Source organism: Triticum aestivum, chromosome 1D (genome assembly GCF_018294505.1).
Source record: "Triticum aestivum cultivar Chinese Spring chromosome 1D, IWGSC CS RefSeq v2.1, whole genome shotgun sequence".
Lineage (NCBI taxonomy): Eukaryota > Viridiplantae > Streptophyta > Magnoliopsida > Poales > Poaceae > Triticum > Triticum aestivum.
The window spans coordinates 107,366,819-107,378,719 of record NC_057796.1 but is presented as its reverse complement, the minus strand read 5'-3'; the positions used below and the strand labels follow the sequence as shown (position 1 = coordinate 107,378,719).

At 48.8% G+C, this 11,901-nt stretch overlaps 1 pseudogene; it reads left to right on the top strand.

Annotated features, from left to right (window-relative positions):
* The first annotated feature begins 448 nt into the window (after positions 1 to 448).
* LOC123180609 (MATH domain and coiled-coil domain-containing protein At3g58210-like) lies at positions 449 to 7,084 on the top strand (annotated as a pseudogene).
* Positions 7,085 to 11,901: the final 4,817 nt, after the last annotated feature.

Below are 11,901 nucleotides of genomic sequence, written 5' to 3'. Positions count from 1 at the left end.
CTACGAGTCCGGTCTCCGGGGATAGGAAGAACTTTCAAAGTTCTCGTTAGTCCTTTCATTGAAGCTAGTGACATCATCTGACTCTATCAATTCATTTCTATCTTCTTTTTCTTTCATTTATCTCTTTCCTATCCTAGGTGTGTGTAGGGGGTGTGTTTGTTCGCGAGAATGAATTCCTCGTCAAGTCCGGGGGGGTGTGGTCCTGGAGGGTTGACGGGGAGAACCGCAAGTTTTACTAACAATTGTGACCGACCGGTCAGAATGCTTATAAAATTTTAAACAGGGTAAACTTTGGCAACATTTTTATTAAATAGGGTAAAACGGATGAAATCTAGCTAAATGGGTAATTAGTGTAAAAAATGTCAAAATAGGGGGTAAAAACCGGTATTCACTCTAAATTCTTTGTATGTCTAGCATTATTGTAGCCTTCTTCTCTTGTATATTCTCTGTAAGCGTAGCATTATTGAACTGCCCGATGGGCTCCGCCCAATCGAACCCAGTGAGCGCTCGAGCCCCATCCACCTCCATAAAACCCTCCTTGTGCTGCTCAGGCCGACGAAGGCACCGCCTCTGCGAGGTAATAAGCTTCGCCCCCGATCCCGACCCCCACCTCTTTAGTCTCTTCGATTCTGGTGCGACACTGGTGCGATTGTGCGACACTGGTGCGATTTTGCGACACTGGTGAGCTGGGGAGACGAAAAGGAAAGGGGGGACTCTGTTTTTTTGGGGTTTTCCAACGCAAGCTCCTGTGTTTCTTCACCGGGTTTTTCTACAGATCATGATTGAGCCGCTCCTTTTCTTTTCAGCCCGCCTCGTTGGTGGAGCTCTTGATCTTGCATTTCTTGTTCACCAACAATTATTTTAGTCGATACCTTCACTGCCTTCGAAGATTATCATGTTCTTTTGTCTCTAATGTGCACAGATCTAATTTTATACTGTGAGGTTTGGAGAAGAAAAGTAAAGGGACGAACTTGCCATCTTTTTTTGGAAGGCTTTCTTGCTAATGGGTGGTGATTTTCTGAAGCAAGTTCTTGGCTACGTGCTATTTTCTTCCCTACAATTTTCTACGTTTCGTGGAGCTCTTGATCTTCATTTCCTGTTTTCGGTAGATATTTGGTTGAGATCTGCACTGCCTTTGGAGATTATCATGTTCATATGTTTCTAATGTACTCAACTCCATATGTTCTTAATGGAGAGTATATATTGTTGATTTATGGTTGCAGAGGATTCCTGGAGAGACGAATTGCAAGAGCTATGGGCAACTCCTGTGTGACTGGCTCCAGCAGTAAGGATTTCTTTCGAGCTAGCTTCATTTTGCTTCTTTATTTGCTGAGCAACCTGTGATAATAATTCATGAATTATTTTACTGAAAAACAAACCGAAATGTATTACTGATGCTCTGATGCTATTGTGATCCTCTGATGCTATTTGAGCCTGCACTAATCTATTGGGATCCTCTGATGCTATTTTCAGGCAGCTCAAACCACGGGCAGAATCTGAAAACCAACGAGGCAAGAGCTAGTGACAACTCGTGTGTTACTGGTTCATGTAAGGGTTTATTTTGTGCTTCTTACTCAGCCACTCGTGTGATAATGATTTGAGCTGCTATATATTGTGATCAATTGATGCCGTCATACTGATGCAAGCATTGTTGTTTCTGGTGGCTGTAAGGATTTCCTTTTTCGCTTCTTACTTGAATTTGAATTAGTCTAGATGGTTCATCCTATAAACAAGGTTCGGAAAAGGGCAGCCCGGTGCACATAGCTCCCGCTCCCTCATGTTCATCTAATAAACAAAATTCAGATTGTTTACAAAAATCAGATAAGAGTTGAATTATTTTACTCAAAGGCAAACCAAATGCATTATTCATCCTTTTCTTGCACCACCTGTTTGGCTAAAGTAACCATCATAAGGATGCTAAGAAATTCCCAGTAACAGGAGTAGTATTTTTTTTCTTGATCCTATTACTAATGCAAGGATTGTTGTCGTTTCAGGCAGTTCAAACCATGGGCAGAGTCTGAAATCCAACGGGACAAGAGCTACTGACAATTCGTGTGTTATTGGTTCATTTTTTTTCTTTTTCGAAAAGGGGGATCTCCCCGGCCTCTGCATCAGAATGATGCATACGGCCATCTTATTAACGAAATAAAAGGTTCCAACAAGGTTCCAAAGTCTCTGACTGAAAAGAAATAAAAAGACAGCTCACACAGAGCTAAAGAGGCTGGGCACAGAGACTAGCCAAGATAAGACGCCACAACCGGCTGACTAAAGATAGATAGGTAAACTAATTGCCTATCCTATTAGATGACCGCCATCCAAACCGGTTGAAGATATCCCGAGCTACCATCTCCCAGCGGATAGATCCAGTAACCAAATGCTCCCTGGCCTCCATCGGAGTGAGTAGCGACCATGAACGGATCACGGCCGTGGCTCGGAAAATAACCTGCAAAAAGTGAATACGTGATATTCTGTTAAAGACCAAATCATTTCTGCAAGTCCAGATAGTCCACAACAAAGCGCAAACTCCAACACGAATATGTCTCGCTAATTCAGGCTCAATCCCGGTGAGCCATGTCCCAAATAACGTAGTGACAGAATTCGGTGGAGTAATATTAAAAGCAATGTGGACCGTCCGCCAAAGTACTCTGGCAAACGGGCAATCAAAAAAGAGATGTTTGATCGTCTCGTCCCGATCACAGAAGCTACACCTCGTAGGTCCTGTCCAATTACGCTTAATCAAGTTATCCTTTGGTTAAAATAACCTGTTTATGGACAAACCACATAAACACTTTTATTTTCAAAGGAACTTTGACAGCCCAAACATGCTTGGAGGTAGGAATGGAGCTCGAATTAATTACATCAATATACATTGATTTCACCGTGAATACTCCAGACCTAGTCAGTTTCCAGCGTAATTCATCGGGTTGTTGAGAAAGATGGACATCCATTAGTCTCCGAACTAGACGGAGCCAATCTTCCCAACGATTGCCCACTAACGACCGTCTGAATTGAATATTAAGGGGGATGGATTGAAACACCGTAGCAACGAATACCTCACGTCGTTGAACAATGCGATATAAAGACGGATATTGAATGGCCAAGGGTGTCTCGCCAAGCCAAGTATCCTCCCAGAATCGTGTACTAGCGCCGTTGCCAATAACAACCTTTGTCCTATTAAACATAGATTGTTTGACTTTCATCAGGCCTCTCCAGAAAGGCGAGTCAGTTGGCCTTACTGTGACCTGGGACAAGGATTTTGTCTGTAGGTACTTGCTGCGAAGGATTTGGGCCCACATAGCATCAGTCTCAAAAGAAAGCTTCCACAGCCACTTGCTAAGAAGGCATCTGTTCTTAACTTCAAGATTCTCAATACCAAGACCCCCTTGATCTTTCGGTCTACAGATGATATCCCATTTTGCAAGTCTGTACTTTCTTTTTAGCTCATCACCCTGCCAAAAGAAACGCGATCGATAAAAGTCCAGTCTTTTCCTAACACCAACTGGGACTTGAAAGAACGATAAGAGAAACATAGGCATACTCGTGAGCACCGAATTAATCAGAATTAATCGGCCTCCATATGACATGAGCTTGCCCTTCCAGCAACTCAGTTTCTTCTCAAACCGGTCTTCGATGCACTTCCATTCTCTATTGGTCAGCTTTCGATGGTGGATTGGAATACCTAGGTAAGAGAAAGGTAAATCCCCCAAGTCGCACCCAAACAATTGCCTATAAGCCTCCTGTTCGTCTTTGGCTCTACCAAAGCAGAACAGCTCGCTCTTATGAAAGTTAATCTTTAACCCGGTCAATTGTTCGAAAAGGCATAACACCAGCTTCATATTTCTCGCCTTGGCCAGGTCATGCTCCATAAAGATGATTGTATCATCAGCGTACTGAAGGATGGATACACCTCCATCAACCAGATGAGGTACCAAGCCACCCACTTGACCATTCTCCTTAGCCCTTCCTATCAAGATGGCTAACATATCAACCACAATGTTAAACAGGATAGGGGACATCGGATCTCCTTGTCTTAAGCCTTTATGTGTCTGGAAGTAATGACCAATATCGTCATTCACTTTAATTCCCACACTCCCTTTTTGCGTAAATGATTCGACCTGGCGTCGCCAGGCTTCATCAAAACCTTTCATACGCAATGCTTGTTGGAGAAATGGCCATTTGACCTTATCGTACGCTTTCTCGAAATCCACCTTAAAAATGACACCATCTAACTTCTTGGAATGGATTTCATGGAGCGTTTCATGAAGGACGACCACCCCTTCAAGGATGTTTCTGTCCGGCATGAAAGCAGTTTGGGAGTGCTGCACCACAGAATGCGCAATCTGTGTGAGCCTATTAGTCCCGACCTTGGTGAATATTTTAAAACTAACATTGAGAAGGCAGATTGGCCTGAACTGCTCAATTCTCACAGCATCCGTCTTCTTAGGAAGCAGTGTGATAGTTCCAAAATTCAAGTGAAATAATTGAAGCTGTCTAGAGAACAGATCATGAAACATAGGTAGCAAATCCCCCTTAATAATATGCCAGCACTTCTTGTAGAACTCCACCGGAAATCCATCCGGTCCGGGAGCCTTATTATTTTTCAACTGTGTTATTGGTTCATGTAAGGGTTTATTTTGTGCTTCTTACTTGGCCACTCGTGTGATAATAATTTGAGCTGCTATACATTGCAATCATTGATGCCATCATACTGATGCAAGCATTGTTGTTTCTCATGGCTGTAAGGATATCTTTTTTTTTTTTTTGCTTCTTGCTTGAAGTAGAACTAGTCTAGATTGTTCAGCTTATAAACAAGGTTCAGACTGTTGACAAAAATCAGATAAGAGTTGAATTATTATTTTACTGAAAGACAAACGGAATGTATTTTGCCGTGATAAAAACCAGATGTTCATCTTTTTCTTGCACCTCCTGTTTGGCTAATGTAACCATCATACAGATGTAAGAAATTCCCGGTAACATATACAGTAGTACATTTTTCTTCAATACTTAGAGTCAAATGTGATATGGGGTGGGGGTACAACTAGTTCCTATTTTTTCTTGAATCGGTTTGCGTAAGTCCAAGTTCTATGTTTGCCTCTGTCCGAAGTCCCTGGGAAGAAAGAAGCTAGCATAACGCTCGCCCCCTAGCAGCAAAACAAAAAAAGTTCGCCCCTTTTGCTGAGTAATTCTGGCACAGTGAGTTTTATCATTCTACAAATCAATATATAGTTCACAAGAACACTAAATTCTTGTGTAGAGAGCGAGAATAGCAAACAGTACTTCACACTAATTGACAAGACTGCACTAATTTAACGGATCAATCATGAGTCTTCTCCGTCGCATGGTCTGCTGTTGTAATTTGAGCTGCTATATATTGTGATCTTTTCATGCTGTTACTGATGCACGAATTGTTGCTTTGCAGGCCTGTCAAACCAGGGACAGAGCCAGGAACTCAACAGGTTCTTCACATGGAGGATCGATAGTTTCTCCTCACTTCTTGATAAGGGTGAAGGATGGACCAACTCCAGTGTGTTTCAGATCAGGGGGCTTAACTGGTACAGTTGCTTGATGCATCCAATCATGAACAAAATGCATTCTCACTTTTTTGCTATCCCTTCCTTTCTCTTGACTTGATTTGCAGGTACCTGATGCTGAACCCAAGGGACAGAAAGAGTGGCGACAAAAATGAATATGTTTCTCTTAAGCTTGTGCTGGCTCAAACAGTATCTGAGAGATCCCATTTGATCGCGGAGGCAACTTTCAAGTTCCTGATATATGACCAGTCATATGGAAAGCACCATGAAGAGCATCAAGGTACGTTAGCTCCATGGAGTAGTTCTTTAAGGTTCACAACTAGTCGGCTGATACTTATTTCACAAGAGGAATACAACAGTTATGAAACAGAGAGAGATATAGAGAGAGAAGCATCATTTCTTTGTTTATTGCCTTACATCTGAATATTATGTTTGCAGTGAGCCACAATTTTCAGGCTGCAAGCAGACTCTGGGATCTCATGCATGATCCCCCTCGCGACGCTTAAGGAGCAGTCCTCTGGATTCCTTGTCAAAGACAGCTGTGTTTTCGGTATCGAGTTCATCAAAGTTGTCGCTGTTGAAAGTAACGGCATGTCAGAGACGCTGTTTGTTCAGAAGACTAGCAACATCTGCAGTGACCCGCAAGTCTACACCTGGAACATTGGTGATTTCTTTGTGTTGAAGAACCCGAGCACCTCCCCAGAGTTTGAGCTCTGTGGACACAAATGGTAACTTGACCAATAATATTAATTCTTAATTATTGGGTTTATACAGAATTGTCTGAATTTCATTTGAACAGAGAGGCTACCATATTTCTTTTTAAAATAAAATAAAAAATAAAGACGCTGGAGTTCGACTTATCAGTGATGAATTACACCGTGTGGTGTTCTCCAATTTTCAGGTCCATCGCTCTCTATCCATCTGGTTCCGATAAGAATGGGAACTACCTCTCCCTGTACCTGAGCACGAAGGTGCCGGATACATTCCATAAGGACTCGGCGATCCTGGCAGACGTTAGCATAAGCATCAAAGACCAGGAAACTGGCAAGCACATGAAATTATCAGGTTTGCCCTTTAGCAGAAATTTCACGCAATAGACCAGATTTGAGATACTAAAACAATTTTTTATCATCATATTTCCTGATTAACATTTTTTTTGGGGGGGTTGGGGGGTTTTAGGCAGGTTGCAGTTCAACAATCGCGCCTCGACATGGGGATGGGAGAAGTTCATATGCTGGAAGACTTCAAGGACTCCTCAAAAGGTTATCTCGTGAAGACAAAGTGCTGCATTGAAGCTCAGATTGCAGTCATTGGTTCCTCCAAGACGGAGTAGCTAGATTATTCGGCCTCCATGATAATGTCATGTCTCGTGCGTGTGTTCTATACTTGCTTGAACTGTGTTTCTGCATCCCTACAAGAAATCTAAAACTAATGGCATCGACATGTATGACGATGTGTCTTAATGTGGGAGAAGCTTTATCTAGATAGAAATCAACGCGTAGTGGGAGAGACTACTTACATAAAAATTACAAGACACCCTGTGCTTTGTTGTGGAGATCTTCTACTTTTACATGTTTTAGAGGCGTAATCGCGTAATGACTTGAGAAAGAAAGAAAAACCTTTACCGCCCGGCAAACTTTGTTGTGGACGTACTCGAGAAAGACCGGAGCCCGGAAAACCAACTCAAGATTATTCGTTTTCCATGATGCTAGATCAAGACAATAAGACAATCACTTCCTTCAAGTTTCTGTCTATGACGATTAAATCTCGAATTTCATTAGAACATTGGCCTTGTTCAGTTGACATGGCTTCAAACATGAAGCGTCACCACCCTCTAAACTTCACCCCTGCGAGGACTAAAAATCCTAGCCTAAACTACTAGACGGAGTCGAGGGGACGAGGTCTTCCGCCCGACCGCCGCTATCACGATCACCCCCTTGACGATCTTCCGGGGAACTTTAGAAGTGCCGTGGCATTTGGCAGGTCAAATCCCTCGGCTCGTCCAAGTTCCGAGCCACGATTCGAGTGTTCTTCAACGACCAGGGCTTCGACCTCCGGATCTCCCCCGAGCCTCCCAACCACATCGGTCGCCCCCGCATCCCCAACGACAGCTTCTTGGGGGTGGCCCCGATGGTGGGGGCATGGGGGCCATCGCAGTGACCGAGACCCCCGCCACAACCACAACTCCGACTCGGGGGAGGGCGATGATGACTCCAAGGACAGCCCCCCTCACGACCAGCCTGCCGCCGCGGCCGCCAGGGGTGGTTCCGGGGCCGGCCGCTCACACTACTCGGCCCCCCGCCTCCCGCTGACGGCAGCGACGCCTCCGGCGTGAGCCTCTAGGTCATCCCAGCTTCGTATCCCCGCTCCCCCCGACACCTCCGGCTTCCTCGCCTCTCTCTGCCGCCGCTGACTCGACTCCGGCCGCCCCGCTCCCGCCCACGGAAGATACTCAGGCCGAGGAGGTGGGGAGGGTCCTGGACCTGCTCTTCTCGACTCCTCTCGACAAGCCAGTCGCGCCAGTCGTGGCGGACCTGGGGCTGACCGCCCGCCCCCGGGTGCCACCATGACCCTAGCTCCGCTGGCCCCCGTCATCGTCCGGACTCCATCTCCACCGGCCCTGCCCCTGGCCTCCTCGTGCACCGCCCCGATGGATCCTCGGCGGTGGTCACCACTCCTGTGGCCGCACCCCTGCCTCCACCTTGGACTGCGGCCTACTCCAGGCGGGGCAGATCGACCTTGACCCTGGTAATGTCCTCTCGTCGCAGTGCTCGGATCGAGGCAGCCAGGCCGGAGGGCAGCCCAGCTCTGCCTATCCCCGAGCGGGCAGAGCTCCGGGCCGCTGCCCGGAACCATGAGCCAGGTACTCCGTCCATCCCAGCTACCCCTGCTACCTGTTTGTTCTCTGCTCTTGAGTTGGCCCCGCTTGGCCACCTTGCAAAGGTGGCCGCTGACTCGGCCGTCGTGTTCAGGGGAGAGATTGCGCCCCTATTAGCTCAGATAGAGGCAATTCGCGCGCGGCAAATCCTTGATGGGCGCCTAGCCGAGGCCCGCGCGCGCCTTCAGAACGCCTCGGGTCCCTCTACTGAGGCCACCCCGCAAGCTCAGCCGCTTGCGGTGGCCGATCCTGCTGAGATCCGTGGCCGCACCCGCTCCCGCACCGCAGCCCTCCGCGCCCAGAGCGCATCTCGAGTCTTGGGGTCAAGCAACCCCTCGATGGTCTCGTGATGCGAACCCTATTCTGGAACATCCGCGGCTTCGGCCAAGATGGCCGCCGCCGCCAACTAATTGAGTACATGCGTAACAAACGAATCGACATTGTGACCATCCAAGAAACGATGCGCACTGAATTCTCCATCTCGAAGCTCGAACATTTGAGCTCCGACCTATTTGCCTGGCACTGGCTCCCTTCTAGTGGGAGCACGGGTCACTCGGGTGGCATCCTTCTAGGTGTTAAGGATGCCACCTTTGAGGTAGGAAGCATGGACCGGGGTGGGTTCTTCGTTAGCATGGAGATATTCGAGCGGGCTCTGAACTTCAAGTGGGAAGTCATAGCGGTTTACGGCCGGGCGGACCACCGCCGCTCTGAGGCCTTCCTCGCTGAGCTCCGTAGGGAAGTCGCGGCTGCCCAGCTACCGGTGGTGGTTGGCGGCGACTTTAACCTCATCCGTTCGGAGGAAGATAAGAATAATAATTTGGTCAACTTCCCCCGGATGCAGATGTTCAATGACTGCATCGCGGATATGGGGCTTCGCGAACTAGATAGAGTTGGTGCCAAGTTTACTTGGACCAACCGTCAAGCGGATCCAACCCGCTCGGTCCTCGACCGGGTCTTGGTATCCCCTGAGTGGGACATCCGTTGCCCCCTAGCTTCGCTTCAAGCGATTACTCAGATTGGATCTGATCATGTCCCTCTCCTCCTCTCTCCTGAGAACTATCGTCCCCCCCCCCAGCCGCCCCGCTTTCGCTTCGAAACCTTCTGGCTGAACCAGCCTGGGTTTGCCGCTGCAGTGGTTGCGCGGTGGTGTGAGGCATGCGATGCCCCCCAACGATCCCTCTCGGCCGTCGACTCCTGGCAATTTTTGTGCTAAGCGGTCGCGACAATTTATGAAAGGATGGGGCGCCAACGTGGGTCGCGACATCCGGGAGCGGAAGAAAGCTCTCTTAGAAGCCATCCAATCCTTGGACCTCTGCACTGATGCCGTGGGTCTCTCGGCCGACGAATGGATGCTTAGGTACGATCTGGAGGACCAGCTCACGGTCATCTACACGGACGAGGAGGCATATTGACGCCTGAGGGGTAGGCAGAATTGGGTCCTCAAGGGGGATGCCAGTACCGCTTACTTCCAGGCCATCGCTAACGGCCGACGCCGCCGCAACTCCATCCCGCTTCTTTGGGACGGAGAGGCCCTCCTGCAGCAACCTGAGGCCATCAGGGCCCATGTCGATGGCTTTTTCAGAGACTTGTTCTCTGCCCCCCCCCCGGGAAGGGCTTACACTCGCGCAAGACATCTGGCCGGCCCACTGCTGTGTCTCGGCAGCAGACAATGCGGCACTGACTGCCCCTTTCTCCGAGGCCAAGGTGTGGGCGGACATTAAGGGCATGAACCCGTCCTCGGCACCTGGCCCGGATGGCTTCCCGGTGAAGTTCTTCCAGAGCTTCTGGGAGGTCATCAAGCCAGAAGTGATGGCCCTGTTTGAGGAGTTCTATGTAGGTTCCATCGACCTCACTAGGCTTAACTTTGGGATAATCACCCTCATCCCCAAAGTCGCGGGCGCTTCGGATATCCGCCAATTCCGCCCAATCACGGTGATTAATGTCATCTTCCGCATCCTCGCGAAGGGGTACACCAATAGGGTGGCCCCAATAGCGGATCGGATCACTCACCCGGATCAGTCAGCATTTATCCAGGGCCGCTATATCCTTGACGGAGTCCTAGTTTTTCACGAAGCTCTCCATGAGGTGCACTCCAAACACCTTAAGGCGGTCTTCCTGAAAATAGACTTTCACAAGGCATATGACACAGTCAGCTGGCCCTTCCTTCGGGAATGCCTGCTCCGGAAGGGCTTCGACGACCGATGGGTGACCCGCGTGATGCAAACTAAATCTCTCTACCAGGCTATCGCCCCTCTCCGGGGTCTGAGGCTCTTTCCACCATCTGGGGGATCCAGCTACCCTTGAAAATTAGGATTTTCTTGTGGCAATGGATCCGCGGCCGCCTTCCGTCCGGCGTGGAGGTCCTGAAACGCAACGGCCCTAGCGATGGGTGTTTTCCGCTTTGCGGGCCTGAGGAGGATTCAAACCGTATCTTCTTCACCTGCGTGTCCGCGCAGTTCCTCTGGAGCTGTTTCCGCGAAATAGTGGGTGGAAGTTGGGACCACAACAACTTCCCCGCTCTCTTCGCCGAACTCCAGGCACTTCCACCCTCATATCGCCACATTAGGCTGCTGACCATCGGTGTGCTAGCTTGGACGCTGTGGACTGTTAGGAATAAGCTTGTGATTCAGCGTATCCCTCTTCGTCGCGCTACTAACACTCTGTTCAAATGGTTTGGTTACTTGCAGTTTTGGCGGCCGCTTAGCCGCCCCAGGGAGAGAGACGCCATCACCTCCATCATCACCCAGCTTCGCGCGATGGCTCACCGGATGGCTCCACCGCTTCCCCCACCACCACCAGAGCCGGATTAGTTCTCTCGTCATCATCACCAGCCCCGTGTTTGTTTGTGCGTCCCTTATGTCTGTTTTGGGCTTGTTGTGATGTGCCCACAGCTGAACCCGTGGAGTGTTTTGTGCATGCGTGTTGGACCTTACCTACGGTGGCATTGGATGTGTGTGTTGTTCTGGTGTGACCTTGTTGACTTTGTTCTCGGTGGTTGCTTTATTTATAAAGCGGGACGAAAGCCTTTTTCGGTAAGTGCAAGATGGCAGACTGCTAGTACAAGCATCCCCAACCAAGCAGCCAAGCAAAGCATATAGTACGTACCATTCCACCCAACAAGTCAAGCAAAGCATACCAAATTCTCTAGAGCTGTGCAGGACTCTTGTTTTTCTGGTTTTTTTAGTGTTTTTTGGGATTAAATGAATTAGGGAAATCTGGACTCGCGTCCGTTAGCTACCAGCCAGGTTCAAGAGAACTGCCCGCCCGCCGTTGGATCCAAATCCCGAATCTTAAAGTAGCCCCAATGGCCACGTTAGAAAAACAAGAGCGTTCACTGGGACCATGGCGGCGGCGGCGTGCGTGTCCACTCGATGCATCAGATCAACAGTGGCGCGCCCCTCTCCCTATCCCCATTTCCCCCTCGTCGCCCGCAGATAGTGAGAGGGAGCAAAGCAAGAGCGTGTTCCGGCGAACCCAGGGCGGCAACCTCGC